This window comes from Ursus arctos, unplaced genomic scaffold (genome assembly GCF_023065955.2).
Source record: "Ursus arctos isolate Adak ecotype North America unplaced genomic scaffold, UrsArc2.0 scaffold_2, whole genome shotgun sequence".
NCBI lineage: Eukaryota > Metazoa > Chordata > Mammalia > Carnivora > Ursidae > Ursus > Ursus arctos.
This window is the reverse complement of record NW_026622874.1, coordinates 76734295-76758489: the sequence shown is the minus strand read 5'-3', so window position 1 is coordinate 76758489 and position 24195 is coordinate 76734295. Positions and strand designations below refer to the sequence as shown.

The following is a 24195-nucleotide window of genomic DNA, read 5'->3' as shown; positions in this document are numbered from 1 at the left end:
ACTTGGAAATGACCTCAGCATATTATAAACCTTCTAAAACAGATTTAGTGCACAAAGCCCACTTGCCAAATAAAAGCAACTATTACATGGAATTTCATTAAACAAGTTATTTTTAAAAGACTCCAGAGTTTTTATCAGATAAGTGGCAACAGAATATTTTTAGAAAATTCGGGGAAATATGGTAAAAAGAAACCTGCCAACTGGACAGAAACTGAGTTGTCATCCAGAGAGGGCTCCCGCTTACACCCTCACCAATCTCCGGGGCCACCTTCAACCCTTCTCAGGTTTCCTCTCCAAAAAGAAACCTTTGGCTGGCATGACCATTCCCTGCCAGGCCAAGAATTCCACTAAACTGTGGGTAGGAATTACGATTTCCTTTTGAATCCAAGAGAGACCTGGGTCCCCAGGTATTTACCTGCAGTGGAATTCTGACCAGGAAGCAGCGATGGCCCTTCTGGAGGGGCTGGGCAGAGGGTATGCCTGGTGCTGCTGTGACATACACCCTTGCCAAGACGGCTCAAGAAAGGAACAGGCAGCAGCACTCAACCGAGCGGTCTGAGATAGACAGCAGTGGGCAGACGCTCATGTTACTGTAACATTCCAGTCTCTATCGTCTTAGCACATCGCACTATCAAAGGCTGTAAACCTTCATATGGTCTTTGAGGCTGCGGGCAAGTGACTGAGGGTGTGGTGTGAGGAGGTGAGTCTTTATTTGAAGCGGCTCAGGCAATTCCAACAGGGACCAAAGTACAAAACAAAAGACAGATTTCACAGTTCTGAACAACCCGACCCCATGCACGACAGCAAAGTACACGAAGAACATACAGGAAAAAAACATAACAGGAAAAAGTGTAGTAGTTAAAAAAGTACTCAGAAAAACAGAACAACCTATTGCCCATCAGTAAGTTAAATAAATACTGGTACATTCATTTCATTGAAATTATGCTATAATTGAAAAAAAACCAAACAGACCTTTATGAACTGAAAGGAGAAACATCCATGATATATATTAAGTAGAAAAACTTGGCTACTGAACAGAAAGGATCATGTATACATACAACACATACACAGACTGAGCAAGAGAACGGGGTAGGCAGGCAGAGCAGCAGGTAGGCTGGTAGGCAAGAGAAGGCAGGGAAAGCATGGACAAGGCAGGCTGAAGAAAGCGGAAGGCGGTGAGTTGGACAGAGATGGGGCAGGAGGCAAAGAAGAGCAGAAACGGGCAGGCAGACAGGGGGACCAACAGACACACAGGGACTGCCTGCCAGTGTTTACTTCCAAGGGCGAGTGCTCTGAGTATCCCTGACTGTAGCCACCAGCCCCATGTGTCTGTTTAGATTTAAATGAATTTAAACTTAACAAAAAATTCAGTTCTGCGATCACACTAGTCACATTTCAAGGGCTCCAGGGCCTCAAGGGGCTAATGGCTATTGACCCAGGAGGTAGATGAGAACATCGCTGTTACTGCTCAAAGATCTACTGGGTAGGGCTCTTCTATACCCTTTGGGATTGTGTGAACTTTTTACAATGAACATGCTGTACTTGTGTTGTCTGCAGAGGGAATAAAGACATTTCCGATTGGAACAACCGAAATACATAGGTCCCCCTGCCCCATTCTGCATCTCTTTAATAGTTCTTTCTCAAACAGCACGGAAGCACCAGAGGGCTCATACGGGCTTAATAATGTATATACTGCCAATTTCCTAAGTTATCTGGTTCTTACTAAGTGAGTTAACTACTTCACAAGAGTTCAAATACCAGCAAAATGTGGAAGACAATGACATATATTTGGAGCGTCGTGACACTGCTCTTGTTCTCTAAAATCTAAAGAAAAGGTCATGTTACTCATTCTTAGTAAAAGTAAGTGCAGTTGATAGAAACCCCTTGCAGTTTAGGCAAACATTTTAAATGGAAGCTTTTCTGCAAAAGAATAATAGCATTTAAAAATAGCATTCATTTTTTTCTGATTTAATTCAGTACAAAGTAGAGAAGGAAAAAAAAGTAAGCCTGAAGTTAAAAGGGGGGGGGGCACATTAACTGTAAAAGAAAATGGCAAAGCTAAGAACCTGTTTTCAAATGAAAGCTGTAACACCAAATCAATGAACATTGATAATAACCAGCTTCTAAAGGCTTTCTTGTGTAAGAGAAGTTTGAAGCATCTGGTGAGGTTTTAAGAGAGTAATACTTTAAAGAAAAGTTAATAGAAAGGTCTCCAGAAAAAACAGAAGAGATATATACAAGTTTATGGGGAATGGACAAATGATTACATTTTGAGACCCTTATTCTGCTCTGAAAAAATCACTTACTGCTGCTCAAAGATCACAGCCCCAGTCCCTACCACTATCCCCAGCAGCGTCCAATGACCCACTGGGTCCCGTAGTGAGATCTATTCTGTGCCCTCAGAGTTCTCCTCAAAACCCTGCCCAGTATCACATCTACTGACTTTCCCAACGCAACCACCGCTAGTCTATTGCCAGACCCTGAGTTCCAATCACAACCATCTGTTCAAAGTTCCTATCGTGGAGCTTTGCATAATATATAAATTTCCAGTAATTAAGCCAGTATAAAAGTGACACAAGAATGTATGATAGGACCAATGGAGCAGAACTCTGGCATATTGAGCAATCTGAATACAAGACAAAGTGGCACTACAAGTCAGTGGGGAAAAAGATGGACTATGCAATCAGAGATGCTGGCTCATGCCACTAGTTTATTCACATGGAAATTTTTCCCTATCTCATACCACACACACAAATAAATTCCATGTGGATTAGACTCATGCTAAAGAGCAGAACAAAGTTTTAGAAGAAAATATGGCAGGATCTCTTTATGACCCCAAAGTACTCAGAGTACGGCAGGATTTATTAAACATGATGCAAAAAGCACCAACCATAAATGGACTAATAAATATGACTTGGTTAAAATGTAAACTTGCACACAACAAAGCACGCCATAAAAGATAAGCCACTGGGAGAACATATCTGAAATGCAAAATATCAACAAAAGATAAGTAGCCAGAGTATATAAAGAACTAAAGATAGAGAAGGTGGGGGGGGGGGGCAATCCAATAGAAACAAGTCACAGAAGAGGAAGGTGAAATAGCCAAAAAAACATAAAGAAATGATGCTCAAACACACTAGAAATCAAGAAAATGTAACACTTCAAATTAGCAAAAAACTGAAAATCTGTTAACACCAAGGCCTGGCAAGGATATGGACCAAAAGGAACTCTCAGACATCACTCATAGGAGCCACACTTTGTACTACTCTGGAGAATGATCTGGCTACGTCTAGTGACATCAAGGATGCATACACCCTATGCACCGGCAACTTTACCTCTCGGGACACTCTAAAGAAGTTGTTAAATATGCACAAGAAAATATGTACTGCATGTGCATAGCAACACTGTTTAACGGCAAAGCACGGAAATTACCAAAACTCCCACTGACAGCGAATGAACAAACTATTATAATCCTAGACTGCCATGTAACAGACACGGGTAACAGTAATTAATAATAGCAATTATAGCTACATACATCTATATGGATATATCTCATATTGTTAAATGAACATGCAAGTTGCAGAAATATACACAAAATATACTATACTGCACAAAGATCAAGATCCACAAACTAAATACAGTGTTTATAAATATAAGCGCACCTAACATGAGTAGAAAGCCATGTAAAGGAATAACACACCCTCGCTTCAGGAGGATGGGTCTTCTGCAAAAGGAAGGTGGGTAAATAGCGTCTGGCAGGGGTACACAGGGGGTATCAACTCTATGTGCAATGTTTTATTTTATATCACTTTAGGCTTTTAATGTAAAGCAAAGGTAGCAAAATGTTAAGATTTGACTAAGCTGAGCAGAGGTTGTATTATTCTCCATATTTTTCTACATCCATGTGATATTTCAGAGCATAACTTATATTTTAAAGGAAGAGCGAAAGCAGCAGAGGCTGACACCTACTAAGTGGCTATCTCCCAACACCACAGCTGTGGCTATGAGCAGCTTTTCTGTTTTCTTTTCTCCCCCTCTATATTTTCTACTTCCTTTTTTTCCCCCCCAGAAAGGCAACCCAGATACTTCTAGTCCAATTTCTTCTCCCATCTTACTCCCCAAACCAACATGGTACTTTCTTGCTCTTGGAGGGCCTACTATATGCATTCTCACATTTATATAAATTGGGTATTAAATGCCTACAAGGTGCCAGTTCCTGTGCCAGGAGCTGGAGAAACATACACTGTCCTTTCCTCCATAAAGTTTAGTCCCAAGGAACAGAAACATTAAATAAGCATGGAAAAAACGATGCAATTAAAACTGCGAGGAATACTATGAAGGAAAAGAATAGGTGCTATGGGAACACATAATAGGAAGGCCCAGTATAGCCTGGACTGGATCAGAGGAACAGGAATATGCCAGGAAGGCAAGGGTGGAAGGGCCTTCTGGACAGAGAGACAAACCAACCCGGTGTCTTTTTCACTAGGCTGGAGCAACTCAAGGGCAGGGATTGCTTCTGATTCCTACCTGTGCCCATGTCTTCCTTGGTGCTTTAACAAATGCTTCCTGGCTGCCTCTAAGGCAGCCTCTGAGCAAAGCAGGAGATTCTGTGCCTGTCGCTCTAAGGTAGGAAAGCAGTCCTTGGGGAATGGCCCAACAGGTAAAAGGAGTGGTCACTCCAACAGGCAGAACGGAGTCTGAGCCCGCTGCATGTAGTAGTTCAATCTGTCAGAAAGTACTTGCTGTAGGCTCCACATCGTGAGAGAGGGGAGCCTTTTTCTTCATCTGTCCCCCCATTTGTTTATCCATCTCCTTCCTTGTGCAGTATCCTCACCCTCACCCTATTCATCGATTTTATTCAATACTTCTAAGGGGATCTACGTGTGCCAAGCTGGGGATATGAAGACCCATATAAGCATAGCCTCCGCCACAAAGAGCTTCCCTTCTAGACCAGTGGATCTCAGCTAAGGGTGATTGTGTCCCCCCCGGGAACATGTGACAATGTCTAGAGACACTGTTGGTTGTCACATGCAGCAGAGGGTAGGGGGTACGCTACTGGCATCTGTGGGTACAGTCAAGGATGCTGCGAAGCATCTTATCATGATGCTTACAGTGACAGTCCCCCACAACCAAGAACTGAATTATCTGGCCCCAAATGTCAATAATGCCAAGGCAGAAAAACCTGGTATAGATTATTTAGAACCATGTCTAGAGGGCAAATGGCAGAGGTCAAAAGCCAGAGGCCAAGCAGGTCAAATATCAGAGGCCTAGGAGAGTATTAAACACCAGGTCATTAGATAAGCACATACACAGTGTCAATAGTGCTGAGGATGAGAAACCTGCTCTAGAGAATTAGCAATGTAATTACACCACGATGCGAGAGGAGTTCAAAATGTCCTCCAAATACAAAGATGCAGCACCTAATCTAGAATCAGGAGTGAAAAGGTTTCCTTGGGAGTGACATCTAATTCAAAACCTGAAAATCATATGAGTTAGAAAGGGATGTAAGGATGAAGGCAGGGTAAGGGGGCTATCCCAAACACAACGGAAAGCCAGTGGGCAAGAGGGACTATGGGATGGAAGAAATACACCTGTACAATGGAAGGTGGGAGCGGCTGCTGAAGGGCTGGAGAGGTAGACAGGCCCAGATCATAATGGGCTTGTGTGATGGGTAAGAAGTGCAGACGTTACCTTTAGCACAGTAAGAAGCCACCGAAAGGACAGACCCAGAGGAGTGATGTAAACAAAGCTTGTTTTAGGACAATGGATTGCTAAGAAACTAAATGGGAGGGGGCTCCCAGGATCCAGATGATAGAGTTGCAGCTTGACCTAATGCTGATTCTGAGGATGGAGGAGAAGCATTCAAGAGATGCCTGGGTATTAAGTACCACACCAAGATATGTACCTATGCCAGTTCTCTGCCTACTAATCCCAAAGCCCCCCAAACTCTAAAACCTAAAAGTTTTAAAGTAATTCACCTCTGGCACAACCTAACCAGAACTACGCGGCAGCAAAACCAGAATCTAAACTTCCTTGAGGCTATTCATAGCACATTTATCCCATTTAATGTGAATATTTCAAGGCAGAAGTACTAATGTTTAATTACAGGGTACTGCCCCAGACCTCACTGGGTAGCATATTAACTTTTAAAAATTCAAAAAAGTCCAGGGGTGTCTGGGTGGCTCAGTCAGTTAAGCATCTGACTCTTGATTTTGGCTCAGGTCCTGATCTCAGGGTGGTAAGACTGAGCCCCACATTAGGCTCCACACTGGGCATGGGGCCTGCTTGAGATTCTCTCTTCTCCGTTCCCCCACCTACCCCCCACCAACACTTCTCTAAAAAACCCAAACAAAAAACCTCTCTAAGATTCAAAAAAGCCTGTATTCCAAAATGCAGCTGGGCTCAAGGGTTTAACGATAAGGGTTTGTAGATTTACACAAGGTGCTAAATAAACTTTTATCCAACTCTAGGAAACTGGACAAAGTAGGTTACTGGATGATTATGTGTTCAGAATACTTTTCTAAGTCACTATCCTTACTAACAATAGTATGAAACTTCCAGATAGCACATATATACCTACCACATGATTCCTTTTATGTAACTTTGCCTTAAAAACCTAGAAATCCTAGGGGCGCCTGGGTGGCACAGAGGTTAAGCGTCTGCCTTTGGCTCAGGGCGTGATCCCGGCGTCATGGGATCGAGCCCCACATCAGGCTCCTCTGCTATGAGCCTGCTTCTTCCTCTCCCACTCCCCCTGCTTGTGTTCCCTCTCTCGCTGGCTGTCTCTATCTCTGTCGAATAAATAAAATAAAACACACACACACACACACACACACACACACACACACACCTAGAAATCCTAGCAGACACAGCAGCAGGATTTGGGGAAAGAACTAAGATTATTTCACCGAAATTTATCTATTTACTTCACCATTCTTCCTCCCAGGACTGCCACACAGAAGAAAGAGTAGGTACAGTCAGTAACAAGCACCAACCAGATCTTCATCTTAGTAGAATCATTCCAAGTAGAGCCAGGTAGGAGTTGAAAGAGTCTGGGGTCACCCTCCCAATCACCATTAGCACAGCCATAAACACAGTAGTGACCTGATGATTTCTTGGCAGAGGAGACCTGGCCCCTTTGCACCTATGTCAGGTGGTCACTGGGCACAGGTGCAGAGACAGGGAGGAAGGGCCTGGGTCCCACTCTCATTCATTCCTTCACTCCTCAACACATTGGCGTGAAGAGGTTTGTGTGTCCCAGTCACTGTTTCTTCCAGGTGCTGAGTGTGTAACAGAGACAGACGTGGTCTCTCAGAGGTTATGGATTCTACACGGGCGGAAGGACATGAAACATGTCACTACAATAAGGTGTAAGAAGGCAGGAAGGGAAAGCATAAGGATGACAGTATGTAGCAGAAGGACCGAATGAAGAGGAAGGGAAGAATCTAGGAAGATCTGAGAAAGTGATATCGAAACAGAGACCTACAGGATAATGAGAAATGTGGATCTGAAGGTACTAGAAAGAAAGGAAGCATGGAACTGAAGTGAGCCAGACAACAGCAGAAAATAATGTTTGAGAGCTAAGGGTGGGAAGTAAAAGTCAGTAATGCTCAGAGCCAGCAGAAACCTGGTGGAATGTAGCCTCAAGTGCAGGCTGCAACGGGGCTATTATCTATCCATCCTACTGGAAATGGGACTACATATTCTGATGTTCTGGGAGGTACTTCCCACCCCAAAAAATAAATAAATGTGGGAAATGGGTTTAAAATGCTTAAACACTTGTGTTTTGCTTATTTGGGCTAGGGGAAAACAATCCTTCTGATGTAAAGTACACCTAAAATGCACTTCAAATGGACGAAATAAATAGTTGTGTAGTGAAACATTTAGAACACTTACAATGAGTCTGAATAATAAATTAGGTCATCAGCAGCATGCTGCCAACTTTGTAAAGCACTATGGTCTGGCAGGGTACTTTAGAATAATAAATTTACCAGAAACATAATTAAGATATTCAGATGTCAATTGAGAAGACTTTGGCACATTAAAGTTTCCAACCACAAATATACCAGGGTAAATTATACTCTATATTTTGAACCTATGACAGCTTGAAAAGCAAATGCTAGTATTCTACCCCAACGATCCCAAGGAACTAGCGATTCATAGCCACTATTTTTATTGACAGACTCTTGTTATCACTTGCCAGATAAGAGACCTTTAAAAACTAGTGTTAGCCATTTTAGTTCTATCTGTGTAATGCCTCTTATCCTAAAATAATTCAAGAGATCTACTAAACTAAAAGAGCTCCTATTTGACTTAATGCACCCTGGAGACTTTGGGGGGAAAATGAAGCCTGATGTAAGGGGAGGCAACACCCCACAACTCTTACTTTCTTTGTGGATATGCTTTATTTATTTTTTTTCAAACCGTCTCTTCATTTTTGTTAGAATCATGTACTGACCCCTCCTGAATTCCTCAGTGACTGGGCCTGATGTGAAGTTTTTCTGGGTAACCCTTGCCATCGTGCTAGAGGAGCTGGACTTCTAATTACCCAGGCTCCCAGAAATTCAGCTTCCTCAACAACGGGAACCTTCCCATCCTCTCCAACCCCCAGACGGGCCCATCCTAGAATTCGGTGACCACCCTGTTGTCTCCTCCTTTCTTCCTCTTGTACCTTCTTGTGTAGCCCACCTCCCCTGCCTCCAACCATACATCAGTTCTACATTCAACCAATAATCACTGAATTCCTGCCTTTTGCCAAATTCCGTTCGAGGTATAGGGGGGAAAGCAGTATGAAAAAATTATGACATAATAACTCAGACGGAAGTCTCTGTCCTTACGGAATTCACAAATAAGTAAAATACACTGTCAGATAGCAGTAAGTGCTGTGGAGACAAAGAGAAAGGCCAGGAATGGGGATATTAGTGCTTGACAAGAGGAGCACCTTTTCAAACAGGGCAGCCAGAAAAGCCCTGAGGAGACACTTGAGTAACCCTAACCCTAAGGAGACCAGGGATCAAGCTACGAAGAGGACCTGGAATACAATGGGGATGCAAAAATCCGACTTCTACTGTCGACTGATCCCTCTGGCTGCTGCCCTCAGAACAGACTGGAGAGAGAGCAGACCCGGGGAAACCTGGCTCTCTCTCACCTTGCTTCTTTTGCAGGCCCATCCAGTGGTGGTTTTCCCTCCCCCAGCCCTCGTGCTACTGCACTCAGAGGTGGGTAAGTATCATCCTGCTCATCATCACTCTCGTTTCCAGACGCTCCCTCCCCCACCTCCCTGGAGGCCCCTGGCTTTGAATGTCCTATCATCAGACTATCCTCACTACCGGGCTGTTATCCAACACCCCTCACCCCCATGACCATCTGCCAAACCAAGAATACTCCTCTGTCATCACAATTTCATTCACCTACCCTCTGACCACCACCTCCTAGATTTCCAGCTCCGTTTCTTCCAAAGTCTGGATCCTCCAATCCATTCACCCTCCTGGGGTCTCCACGCACTGATCCTACCACCTTTTTACTGTTCCTCGTTCCTTGATATGGACTCTTCCCTCTTCTACTTAGTGCTCAGTCCCTTAAACTCCATTGCTCCTTTGTGCCTGCTTGGCAGACCGTGGATGCTAATTAAATCCCATGCCACCCCTACTGCACACCTGCCCCCGAACAGGGAACAACTGACGGGTGGAAGGAAGCCCAAAGTCAGCAGAGGAATGCTACTGAGTAGGTGAGAGGGGATGGTATCCAGGGCAGAACGGACGCCCCAGACGGGACCTGCAGCAGGGGAGGGAAAGCCGAGCACAGGGTCCATGCTGAGCTCAGGGTCCATGTGCACTTAGGAGGAAGTATTTGGCAGAAGCAGCTCAAGGATATCCTCTTCTGGTTGCCTCTATGTTCTGAGTGATGGCAGCCAGGCCATGGAGAAGTGTGAGGTGAGTAAAGTGGTTAGAGGCCTGAGGAAAGGACAGAGCAGTCGGGGGTGGGGGTGGTATGCACGGCACCTCCCTCTTCCAGGTTACCCAGCACCCCCTCTGCCCTCGCTCACCTCTCTCTAACCTGCCTGGAACCCGGCAGGGGTGGTGGAGAGGGCAGGCCACTTCACCGGTACCAACGTCTAACTCTGGCTTCCCCCATTCAGATCCCTAAAGCCAAGCAGTGCTGGACAAACTCAGAAAACGGAGAGGAGTCTGTCCCCAACACACGTTAACTGATTTCAACTGGATTCTCCACGTTTCTCAGTAAATCCTTTCTTCACCTCTGGTTAATGCCCATCCCAAAGCCCACAGCAAGTGAGGATTTCCTACTTTCTTCAGGTCCCTAGCACCACCCCGTCACTCTGGGCAGAAGAACCTGGCTTCTGTTTTCTTGAGGGCAAAGGCCAGTGGATGTGAGTGAGCTTCTTTAAAACTTCCTTTCTCTGTGACTCAAAACCCCTGCATGTTTAACATCCACTGTCCTTCCCTCCTGGCTCACAAATGTTCTTTCCTTTGTTGTATGGCTAACCCCACCTCTCTCTCTACCTCTTCCGCCCGCAAACTATAGAGCTTTATTCAGTTGTTCTACATTTCTTGCACCTTGAATTTGTTATATTTATAGGTTATAAAGAGAAAAATGTTTTCCAAATGAAAAAATGAACAAATTGCATAAGTAGGAAAGAATATGGAATGCTTGTGAAAACAGCAATAAACTGGTCTTATTACATAGCAGGGTGTGTTGGAGAGTGACAGAAAATAAAGTTAGATGGATAGGGTAGGACGAGATTACGGAGTATCTTAAAAGCCACAGAGTGTAGGTTGATGATTTCTGAACAAGGAAACGCTCCCGGTGGAAACAGTATTTAAAGGAGAAGAGACTCAGAGCACAGGATGGGATGGGATGGGAAAGGAGGGATTTATACTGAAAACAGGAACCGGATGAGGGGGTGGGGGCAGGGAAGGTGGAAGGCAAGAGGGTGAGGCGATCATCCTGACACATACAATGAGAGCCCGGTCAAATGTGGAGGCAGTGAGAAGGAAGAAAAGACAAAAGACATTTCCCAGAAAGGAATGGACAGCACCTAGCAGCTGACAGCACACTGTGGGTGGGTTCCAGCCTGACCTCCCGGAGAGAGGGGCCAAGTGCTCGAGGAGGAAGGCACGGTGCTACCCTGGTGACGTTATCACAGTCACCATGCTTGGAGGCTGGACGGGACCGGCACCTCTGAAATCATGTGATTCAGTCCCTGCACTTGATAAATGAGGAGGCAGAGGCCTAAAGAAGGGCAGTGATGTGTCCAAACCCTCCAAGCAAGTTGCCGAGAGAGCTGGCGCTGCAGCCCTGACCGCTGCCTGCCTTTGGAGCTCCTTCCAAGACACGCTGCTGCCTCCGCGAGAACCCACTCTGCACTTCCTATCTGCCCCCGGAGACCCGCAGGTGCCACGCTTCCGCCGACACAAATCACACTAAGGACCAGGCCACCTGACTCTGGTCTCTGCACGTATCCGGTCCAGGAGAGCCCGGCTTCACAGCGGCCGGGCTGACTCTGCCCTAGGATTTTCACGGCAAGCCCAGCTCACACTGCCACGTCTCTAGACGCTGTTTTCAAGTTTCCAGTAGGTCTCAGGGCGACACAGTAAATACTCCAAGGAGCATCACAATGACTTTGAAATTAAAGGGCAAACTACTGACCCTTATTGTTCCTTCTGCCCCTCCTGTTCCCACCCAGTGGCAGAAGATGCTGTTTGCCCTTTCTGTGACGGAAATCTTCAGCCCTGTGTATGATTTCCTGGCAAACACTGCAATGGTATGTGGTATTCTTCATACCGTCAGCTCACAGAACTGTGCTAATAACAAAAAAGAGTCTATAATATTTCTAGCAAGGCTTCTACATTTTTCTCCCAGACAACGTTCATTGCTAAAATAGGAGTTTCTAGGTAATTTCCCAGAGAACTTTGAGCCTCCATTGAAGTTAACATGAACAGAGCTGCCAGTGTTTTATAGAAAACAAGCACAATGATTTACACTAAATAAATATGGACAATTTAGCTCTCTCATTTACTCTACCGGTGTCAAAAAGGACTTCAAGGAGCTACCATGGACTTCAGCAAGGTATCCACGTTAAAACAGATATTTAGAGTGGACTGTCCTGAACTATTTGAACTTAATAGCTGCCTGAATGAAGCCAAAAGATTAAGCTGAATAATTTTATAACAAAAGAACTCAGTATTATATTTTTTTCTCCTCTTGCTATTCCAAAGAGCTGAAATAATTTTTTTTTTTTTAAAGAAAGGAAAAGTATTATAAAATATGCCAAATCCTTCCTTGGAGAATATTGACAAGTCTGCATTTTCAAGGACAAATTTCCAAATACCAGTCCCCAAAATGATAACAATAACGTGATTAAAATGTACACAGTTCAGGTGCTGAACTTGACCCCTCAGTGTATGTTTTCTTCTGTCTTTATTTCCTCGTACTATTTATTTTTATTTATTTTATTATTATTATTTTTTTTTTACCACTCTGAGCACCTCAAGAGCTTATACTGAGTACATGTGTTTGCTTAGCAGCTTCAAGATTCTCCTTTGTGACTAAGTGGCAGGTGCTGTTCAGTTTATTTTCATACACGTAAACTAAGCCCTTGAACTTGGGGTGAGGAAAAGCGTTCGGCTTAAAGTTTGGAAAGGAAGGAACTACACAACAGCTTCCTTTAGAACAGCCTTCTTTTTCAGCTTCCTGTATGAAAATAATATTGTATTTTTATAGGAATTGCTAAGAAACAATGAAGAAATTATATTTTAGCCTTTAGAGAATTAAGCTTCAAATCCTTTAAAGAGCAATTTCTTCCAATAATTTGGATATTTAAATTAAGCAAAGGACAGAAGAAGAGACTAAGAAAATAAAATAGGAATGTGGCACAAATTCTAAAGTAGATTATACAATTTTCATATTACTATAAGGAGCTCACATTTTCTTTCACTAAATGACAGGCATTAAGACTTTCAGCTTTAAAAATCCCCAATATCAAGCTATTGCATTTAGTAGAGATGATGAGGGAAAGGTTTTCTTTGTTGCTGTAGTTGCTGCTACTGTTGTTGTGAAACTGGTTTGATGAAAACACATAACCACACACACGAATACATACACACACACATCACGTTCATTATTAAACAGCTTTTCAGACTCTAACTGAATCAGACACAAGTGAACATTCTCTAAATATAAAATGAAAATGCATCGGAATCTCGACTCCCAGGGGAGAGAGAAGCCCCCCACCCCCCGGCCTCCTTGGGGGACAGGCTTTAACTGCCCCCTCCTAGACTTGCACAAAGCGGCCACAATCCCCAGCAGTCTGCTTCCGTGACCTTCTCTCACGCATGGATTTCAACAGCTAACGTGTGCACAGACAGAAAGAAGATTACGTTGTTCAATAGCTCTGGGTTCTCTGCGTGCATAATTCAATATGCTACTACCATACACTTAGAAATTTTTTATCAAGGGTTGTTAAATGAACTGAAGCTTATAATGAAATTCAAGTTCTTATTCTCACAGTATTCTCTCCTGAATGCTAACACTTCATCTTACGCAAGTAGTCAGGATTCAAGGTGTGTTAGAGAATTCCATACACCTGGACCATTCAGGAAAGAGCGGGACAGATGTGTGAACTATAGATACTACCAAGTTTCCTGGATGTTATTTAACCTGCCCTGGTCCCACCCCTTCATAGCATCCAGCATCAGGCCCAGCAGCTGTTCCCAAGCCAGGCCCCAGAGAAGTGTACGGCCCTGGTCTGGGAGATGGAGGCCAGGTGGAGACAGCCCAAGTTGCTGGAAGTTCCAGCCCTGGCAGCGCCACAGGCCACTGCTACAGCCTGAAGTCCATCAAGTAAAGGGTGCCTGGAGGAGAGGTCGTGGTGAGGACAGAAGGCAGTGGTGGTCGGTGTCTGGAATGAGAGTTCAGGGCTGCCTGTCCCCACTTGGCACCACACGCTTGGGAAAGAATAAAGGAAAGTGTGTCTCTGGAGTCCCCAGTAACCCTCACCGTGTCCTCTCCCGGATGTACCTCGGCCCGTACTGCCGCTGACCCCTCTGTACCCTCCTCTTCAGCAACCGCCACCCCATGTGCACTGCATTCCACTGGTTCTCTTCATCTTTTCATCTGCCCATAAGATTCTCAGGTCACTGGGGTGAAGAAGCTCATCTTTTCATCTCTGTATTTTTCCCTGGTTTCCAGCAGAGTCGTTGGTGCAGGACAGTCCTTTAGTATTTGTTCCTGAACTTTTTGTTGTCAGAGCCCAAAATGAAGTCTGTCTTCTAGTATATTCACCCCCGCAACTGGGCCTACCTCCTACCCTATGCCTAGTGCTCATTCCTTGTATCTGATCAAAACTACTATCAGGAAAGGATATAATTAATAAATGCCTTCAATCGAAAAGTTAAAAGGTGTTGATGTCTCTTAGTGACCCCGCGAAATGATGGGATTTCGATGACCTAGATGTGACTGGAAGAGAGAGTCTCAGCAGCAGCCCTGGAAGCACGCCATGGGGCAAGTGCTCCCCTCTTCCACGCAGCCAGTCTGCCAGACAGACAAGCCTTCTGTGTCGTTTTTGTCCCTGAGTCTTTGGCACCGTTGGCTCTGCCTAACTGCCATCTCCATCCTATTTCCTCTCTGGTAACCTATGCCTAGACCCTCCTGGAAACTGCGGGCCACACAAACAACTACACTACTTCAAATGATATACTGAACGACCGCATAGACAGCCATAGAGTACAGTTCAACCTACACTTGACTTTGGATTTGTCCATTTACATTTTCAACAAGGTTGGAAGCTGCCTTAGGGCAAAAGCTATGTACACTTCTCCACTCGGAGTCCCAGCCCAATGCGGAGCACATGTCGGTATTCAATGGGGCATCACAAACAAGATTTACAACCCAGCAAGCATGGGAATGTTTTACGAACGCAGTATCCCCACTGTTAATTACCAAAGCATCCAAAATTACCGAAATGGACAACGATGAGATGGATGCTGTTAAAAAGCAATTCACATTGCCTTAGAGCTTATTCAATGTCAAACTTTGAGCTGTGCCCTTCACAGGAGTCTTGCATTGAATCCTCATGAGGTCTGGAGAGGTCAAACACCTCAGTTACACAGTCAAGTGGGGCAGCTGGCAGACTGACTGCAAAGTATATTCATGTGGCTCATGAATTCAAATATTTAAGATCCCCCAAATATTTCTCAATGGTATGGCTAAGAAGATGGACAGTGGTTTAAAAAGAAATGCTTTAAAACAACTCTTCATCTCTTAGCCCAAACCCATGCAGTATCCTCTGTGGGAACACCATCCCTGACCCACCTCCCTGTGTGTCAGACAAATTTCACACATCCTGAGAGTCACCCCAAGCATTCCCTAGCTCCCCTCTGCAACAATCCCATAGCATCTCGTGCACATGGACATTCTATCAATGGCCCCGCTCTAGTCCCTGTGTCTGATGATTTCCCCCATGAGAATCTGAGCTCCTAGAGGCTGAAAGCCTTGTCTTTTCATCTGTGTACCCAGATCTGTAGCAAGGTACCCACCACACGACAAGCGTACGGTCAGTGTATGTGCTTGCAATAGTTGTAGGAGTAGCAGTGTTAAGAGTCTTAGTTTGCAACACCTATCTTTCACAGCAGATCTGTATCAAGATCGACATCATAACTTTCAACTCAATAATTTAAATTTGTTTCCATAGCAACTAGGCAAAGTGCTTCTTATAATACTGGGAAAGGCAAGCTCTAACTTAAGGTTCAACCCACTGAAATACTTCACAATCATTTGCTTTTGTTCTTAGTATGAAGAGAAAGAATGACAGCATTTAACTCTCTGTAACTTCCCCTCTCTTTAAGAACACTCTAACTTCACCATTAACATTAAATCAAAACTTTTTTTTTCAAACATAACCAGACTATCATTTCCATTAATAAAGGGACAGCATCTTACTACTTTGCAAAATCTAAAATATCTGTAAGAATATACTACATCTACCTAATCAGGCCACAGCTATATTTCTAAGCGGCAAAAGCTATAAACTGTAACATTCTATTTTTAAAGCAAATATCACTTCTTTTTGAAAAGTGACCTTTTTATAAAAGAACTGTCATGGACATATAAGAGATTAGAGGAGAGACCTCTGTGGGCTAATTTAAAACACGGCCTAAATCAGACAAGGGGGTAGTGTAAAACAACTTCTCAAGACCTCTGCCAGTTCAGTAATGTTAACTCAAAGGAAAGGAAAAATGGGTTCAACTTTTCATTTTTAATTAGGCTGCTTGCTTTCTGAAAGTTTGCTGATTTCCATGATATTAAATTTCAATTTCTGGGCATTCGTTCACATCTTTCTTTTTTTCTTTTTCTTTTTTTAATAGTTGGTTTCCTTCCTTCCACCCACTCCCTCCACCCCTAATTATTAGGCCTATAAAAAGCACTGGTGATACCCTGACAGCCCTAAGTTCTTATAAGGATAACAAAGTAGGAATGTAAATATACTTCACGGATAGCTAACTATACTAAGTATACACTCAGCTATAATTTCTTCAGGATGGATGCCAAAGAAACACAGAAGGGGATCACACATCCTACCTGGAAAAGCAATCCAGTGAACGCAGGTTAAGTAAATCCTAAAGGAAAAGATCTCATCTGAAATTTGTGTCTTTCAAAGCTTATAGTTTACAAACCCGTCTTTCTCAAATTTTACTACTGGAAATAACTGTATATTAACAGAAACAATACTCATTTCTTTGGTTTCTGATTCTTTGCGATGAACAGGATGCTCTTTGGTTTATAGGTGAGAGCTCAACAACTCAGATAATGAGGCCTTCCAATAATCCTGAGACTTACTGACATGTTTAAAAGGCAGGGTGCAGCTACATGAACAAACTAACAGATTCACTATGCTGTCCTGCCAAGTGCAAAACACACACCAATCCACCTCACAAGTCTCGCTTAGCTTGTTTACGCATCAGTGTCTCTGCTGCTTCTGAGCAGCATCTGAGAAACACAAATTTCAGAAATAAGTTAGGAGACCACAGCACGTGGCTTCCTGAAGTCTCTACCAGAACCTCTAAAAATGGTGAAAAGAATGAGAACATACGCTTGGCCCAGGCATTCAAACAACTGATCCCTTTATAGGTCGTTCCTATCTGAATAAATAGACAACGTTCAGTCTTTGGGGCCAACCTTTGGTTCAGGAGCTCATCCCTCAACACTGTCTACTCTATACCGCGTCAAAGTTCATTTGTAGTTTGTCTTCTGCAAGGTATTTTCCATTCTGGTTCAAGAGCACCCTCTGAAAAGACACTGTCATCCATTAACGAGGCAGATTATACATTAATACATATGCTCCGTCATCCTGGGATCTCACGGTTTCTTCTTCCAGGAGCGAACCTAGCTCGTGCAGCTCGGCATGCAGAAAGCCGGCGGAGGTTCTCGCCCGGGGCGGTGAAGCACCACCAGACTGACTGCAGCTGGGCTTCAGCTCTGTGGTCCTCGACAGCGCAGAACGGGGAAGCAGGGGCCCGCTGCCTCTTGAAAACTGCTGCTCTCTCGGTTTCGGTAATTTCCATTTCAGCACCTACATTTACTGCACTCCCACATTTGGCGCACTGGCTGTGTGCAGGCAATAAAAGTGGACGGTATGTGTAGCCCACTGGCCTGTGTGCCTTGTAAAAGTGTAGCTACATCACCAGAAGACCCCAGTCCGACTGCAGCAGGGAAAAGGGGACTCCAGGGAGTACCCCAGGGGTCCACCAAAGTCCGTGGACCTAATAAGCATGGAGTAAGAGCACAAAGGGGGTCAGTAACACAAAGAAAACCCCTCAGCTCATTCTTCTAGCTCAAACGTTCCCTAAGTGAAGAGAGAGAGAGAGATTGAGAAATAGGAAGAGAAGAGAGGAAACACAAGGTGAGGCTGGAAAATGGAAGAGGAAACACCTTTGTTACATAAACAATATATTTTCTTTTTTTTTTTTTTTTTTTTTGAGGGGGGTGGCACGCGGGGATGGGGAGGGGCAGAGGGAGAGAGAGAGACAGATAATCCCAAGCAGGCTCCGTGCTCAATTTCATGACCCTGAGATCGGGAACCTGAGCCGAAATCCAGAGTTGGACGCTTAACTGACTGAGCCATTCCAGGGGCCCCATAAGCAGTATATTCTTAACTCTCTGAACATTAGGCATCAAACTCAAGGATTCCTATACAACACAATTTTCATGAGCAACTTTTTAATCAGGAGTCGCATTGGCACTGGGATACGGAGATGAATAAGACCATTCCTGACTCTAAGTTTTGTTAGGAAGCCTAGCAAACACAGAGTCACAACATAGTGTGGTAAAGAGTATTAGATGAGAGCAAGGTGTTATGGGGAGGAGGGAGGTTCTTTAACACAACTGAGGAGGAGGATTGGCAAAGGAGCTAAATCTTAAAGAACAAGATAGAGAAAGGTAGGAAGGAGGGGGACAATTCCAGGCAGAGGGAGCTGATATGCAAATGGTCTCTCTGATCCAAGACTTTTTATCGCCCAGTATTCTCCACCTCGCTGTCCTCCTTTAACCTGAAAGCTAAAGCCCCCAAATACTCACATTCCAAAGCACCTATTGTGAGAGGGAAAAGTGCAAACACACACGCTGTGGGAATGTTTTACAAACGTGAAAACTTTCAACATGAGAAGAAGCAACATTTGTTTTTGCACATACTTTTTGCTGGACACCTTGTTACAAAGTTTGAGACTATTCAAATAAAACTAAAGAGCTAGCAGGTTTTAAAGCCATTATAAATGCATGAAAAATCAGTTGCATTTGTTTAATTAGAAAAACATATATGATCCTAAAAGCAGATGAATTGGATGAGGTTGGGTCACTTTGGGAAACAAAAACTCTAAGTTAAGTAGATTCTCATGTGCATGTGACTCTTTGATTATTTCCTTGAGTCCTTGAGAAAGGGAAAATGGTTCCCTAGGCAAATAGTATTAAACATTTATTAAGTGCTAACGCATACATTTTCTCATTTAAACCACAACCAGAGGAAAAGTATCTTTAGGCTAAGCTCCCAGTTACACAGAATATCAAGGAGGGAGGCAGGACTAGAATCCAGTTTTCCTGACTCAAAAGTCTGGGTTCTGGTCCTGGCACCATTACAAACTAGACACTTAATCCCATTGCTGCTTTCTCCTCTAAAAAAAATAATTTTGAGACACAAACTGTTAAAGGAATAGCTTGCTCTTTCAACCATACATTTTTTTTAAAAAAGGCTCGGGTTCACAGTGCCCGCTCCCCACCACACACCTTTTTAAGAGAAACTAAAATAATACATGTAATAACCCTTTGCCCTCATGGCCATTTGAAAATAACTCCTGTATTTCTTTCTCTCTTGTTTCTTCCCTACAGTTGACCACCAGCTATACTAGTGCCCCCCAGCAAACAGCTGTTACGTATTTTTCAAAATCCCTAAATATAATACCTTAATTCAGATTGGAGAGAAACTCAACCTTCTAATACGGACACTGAGAAGATGTTATTACATTGTGCCGGTTTCCCTCCATTTATAAAATAATTATAGAATTAAGCCTTTTTAATGATAAAAATATTTTTAAAGTTTTAATGCGTTAAGGAATAATTAGAGAAATACTGCTTACTGAGACTATTTGCAGCAAGACATTGATGTAAATCTTTTTAGCAATCCCCCCACATTCCGCCCCCAGATTTTCCTCCTATTCAACAGTAATCCTGTCAGCAACACCTGCCACTGCTGTTTCAGCTATAGTTACCATGACCACTGCAAACAGTCTTAATAGAAATAAAAAGCAGGTTTGTCAATTAAATCCAAGGGAACATTCACTGGATGCAGACTTACTCCTAGAATATTCGAACTCATTTTTCAGAATACAGCAACCAAGAAGGAGATCTGCAGCCACTGTAATATAACTTTAGGAACCAATACTTTGGATTTGGTGTCACAAATTTATCCTAGATTTCAGCAAAATAAGATCCTTTAGTCATCAAATTCTCCAAAGAGGGCCTCTTATCCCACTCTTTACAGGCTAAACTCTCTTTTCACTCTTACTTTACTTTCACAGCATTTATAACACTGTAAGATAACAGACAAAAAGCTCTCCATATTAACTGTTGGCTCCTTTAACCCCTCTGAGCTCAGTATCCTCACCTGCCTTGGGGAGGAAACAGTTTAAAGGAAGACCTTAATGGAACCATACTGTATAAAATTAGAAAAATTTAACAAAAGAAAAAATAATTAAAATTACACACAGAGAAAGTAAGCAGAAGAAAGGAAATAATGAAGATTAGAGCAGAAAATCAATGAGATAAAAAAAGAAAAAAATGAAGGAAATCAAAAGTTGGTTCTTTGAGAGGATAAAAAAAGTCGATAAACTTCCAACTGGACTGCCCAGGAAAAAAGAGGGAAGATACAAATGACTAGTGTCAGGAATGAGAGAGGTGACGCCACCATAGATTCCACAAATATGCAAAAGATAATAAGGAACTATCATGAAGAATTTTACGGCAGTAAAGTTAACCATGCAGATGAAACAGATGAATTCTCTGAAAGATATAAAGTACCAAAACCCACTCAAAAAGAAATATACCTTGAATAGCCACAGATACATTTTAAGAGTTGAATTTGTAGTTTAAAATCTTCCCTCAAAGAAAAGGATGGATCCAGGTGGCCTTATTGGTGAATTCTAACAAACAATGAAGGAAAAAAAAATAGTACCAATTCTACACGAATTCCTCCTGAAAACTGAACAGGAAGAAACACTTCCCAACTTATTCTATTAGGCCAGCATTAACCCGGTACTAGACAGAGACATTACAAGAAACTATTAGGTCCCTCACGAACACACACTTAAAAATTCTAAACAAAATTTTAGCAAATCAAATTCAAAAATATATAAGAAGGATAATACATCATGACCAAGTAGGGTTTATCCCAAGAATGCAAGGCTCATTTGCCATTGGAAATATGCTCAATGTAATTTACCATATTAAAAAACTAATAAATAAAAACCATATGATCATCCCAGTAAATGCAGAAAAGTATCTAACAAAATCCAAAATCCATCCCTGATAAAAGATTCTTAGTAAACTAAGAATAGAAGAGAATTTCCTCAGTCTGATAAAGGGAATCCACAAAAGATTTCCACTCACATCACAATTAATGGTAAAAGACCAAGCAATTGCTAAGACAAAGGATGTCCACTCTCTCCTCTTCTATCCAGTATTATACTGGAGGTTCTGATTAGTGCAATAAGGCAAGAAAAATAAATAACAGACATCCATGTTAGAAAAAAAAATGAAACTATCTTTGTTCAAATGCGACATTGTTATTTATGTGGAAAAATCCAATGGACTTAACAAAAAAGCTACCAGAACAAGGGAGTTTAGCAAAGTTACAGGATATAAAATTTATATACAAAACTGAATTGTATTTCTATCCTAATAACAAGCAACTTTATGTTGAAATTTTTAAGACTACCACTTACAATAATACCAAAAATATATGAAATCCTTAGGGATAATCTGACGAAAGATGTGCAAGCTCTGTACTCTAAAACATTGCTGAGAGAAATTAAAGACACAAATAGACAGAAATAACATGTTCATGGGTTGGAAGACTCAGTATTGTTAAGAAGTCATGCTCTCCAAATTAATAATACCAATTCAATATAATCCCAAACAAAATCTCAGCAGGCTGTTTTGTATAAATTGATAAGCTGATTCTGAACTTCATAGGGATATGCAAAAAACCTGGAATAGCCAAAACAACTTTGGAAAAAAGAACAAAGTTGCAAGACTAACACAAAACTTATAAAGCTACAGTAATTAAGACAGTGTGGTACTAGCATAAAGATAAACAGATCACTGGAGCACAGGGTCCCAGATAGACCCACACATATGGACAACTGATTTTGGCAAAGGTGCAAAGGTAACTCAGTAGAGAGAGACATCCATATGCAAGAAGCACGAACTGTGATCCACACCCTGCACCACAGGCACAAATTAGGTCAAAATGGATCATCCATCTTAACGTAAAACCTAAAACTATAAAAAACTATAAAACACCTGTAAGAAAACATAGAAATGATCTCGACGACCTAGGTAAAGATTTCTTAAACGTGATACTAAAAGCATAATCCATAAAAGAACAAACTGATAAACTGAACTTTACCAAAATTAAAAACGTCTGCTCTTTGAAAGACACTGTTAAGAGAATTAAAAGATAAGTCAGAACGATAGAAAATATTTACAGATCATGTAGCTGAAAAAGAATCTGTATTTAGGCTATATAAAAAAACTCTTGAAACTCAGTAATTAGAAAATAAACAATCCAATAAATGAGTAAAAGGTTTGACATTTCCCAGAAAAATGGCAAATAAGCACATGAAAATATGCTCAACACATTAGTCATCTGGAATATGCAAATTAAAAGCACAATAAGAAACCACAACATGCTTATTAGAATGGCTAAAATTGCAAAGACTGACCACACCAACTATTACAGAGATGTGGAGCAACTGGAACTCTCATGCATTATTGGTAGGGAACATAAAAGAATACAACACAAAAAGTAATTTGGCAACTTTTAAAAAGTTAAACATACACCTACCATATAATCCAGCCATCCCACTCCTAGGTATTTGCCTGAGGGGAAAGAAAGCATATGTCCATACAAAGATTTGTATATGAACGTTTGGATAGGTTTTATTTTTAATAGCCAGAAACTGAAAATACCCAAATGGCCATCAACGGTGGATACAAGAATTGCAGAATATCTCTCTCTCTCAACAGTCAAAAAGGAATTAACTATTGATAAGCTCAACAATATGAATGAATCTCAATGTGATTACGCTGAGTGGAAAAAAAATACACACTAAAAAGAGTACATTCTATTAAAAATCCACTTCTATGAAGCCCTACAATAGGCAAACTAATCTATAGTGACAGAAAGCAGATCAGCGGCTGCCTGGAGAAGGGGGCCAAAGGGTGTGAGGGCAGGGTTCAAAAGGGGTACAAAGATACTTTTGGAGTTAGTAGATATTTCCATTACCCTTACTGTGGCGATGGTTTCAAAGATGTCTACATGTGTCAGAACTGATTACACTGTACACTTTAAACCTGTGCCATTTATTGTGTAGCAATTATGCCTCAATAAAGCTGGGAAAAAAGTAACTGCCTAAACTTTATAATATTCATTTTAAAGTGTCCTTTTTTCATCGCATACTAAAAATCTTTCATTGTAGCAAAGCAATTGATGTAACTGCTTCAAATACACCTTTCCCTTCGACCTTTCCTCTATATAAACAGCACTGTGAAAGTAAATTCTATTGGATGGAAAAGTGAACAAACTGGTCTTCCAGGATTGCACAGTGGTCTGTTCACTGCCTCCAAATGAAGCCCAAATGTTTAGCTAAACTAGCAGTCCTGAATCTTGGTCACTTAATACTGAAACTATTATAACCACGAGCCACCCCAGAGCAATTCATTAATTCAGTAAACATTTACTGCACATGTACTCTGTCTGGCATTTTTTAAGTATTAGATTTCATGCAAAATGGTCACTACCGAATTAGAAAGCCATTCTGCATCTACTCTGGGAATAATCTGCAAGCTTTTGGTCATTGCATTTAAATAACACAACATAACACATTGCATTAAATAACACAACTAACATTCCATTTAAAGAACATCAGTGGGAACAGGCTGATCCGTCTAACACAAAGTCAAGATAACAAATGCTACTAATGAGATGATTAAAGAATTATACATTGACACCTTAGAATTCCAGAACGAAGGTATCTCTTGAAACCTAAGTGAATTCAGGACAAATATTCAAAAAGTACTCCCATACACAGCTGGAAGAGCGGACCCTGACAGCAACAAAAGGTCCCACCAACATGGAAATTAAAAAGATGTGAAAAACTTAGGTAGATTGAGAAAGACAAATACCGTGTAATTTCACTTATATGTGAAATCTAAAAATGAATGAACAAAACAGACTCTTAAATGCGAGAACTGGTGGTTGCCAGAGGGGCGGGAGGTGGGGGGATGGGTGAAATAGATAAAAGGGATTAGGAGGTACAAACTTCCAGTCATAAAATAAGTAAGTCACGGAGATGAAAAGTACAATGTAGGGAACAGAGTCAATAATATTGTAATAACACTGTATGAAGA

At 42.1% G+C, this 24195-nt stretch overlaps 1 protein-coding gene across 11 annotated transcripts in view; it reads right to left on the bottom strand.

Annotated features, from left to right (window-relative positions):
• The window catches only part of MRTFB (myocardin related transcription factor B), a 270940-nt gene that overhangs the window by 147807 nt on the left and 98938 nt on the right, over positions 1 to 24195 (bottom strand). For 5 of the 11 annotated variants that reach the window (XM_057315562.1, XM_057315560.1, XM_057315564.1 and 2 more), the window contains one exon: positions 22631 to 22665. The exons of the other annotated variants lie outside the window; for them this stretch is intronic. The gene's annotated coding sequence lies outside the window, so the exon portion shown is untranslated. The remainder of the gene's footprint in view (positions 1 to 22630; positions 22666 to 24195) is intronic. 11 annotated transcript variants of the gene reach the window in all.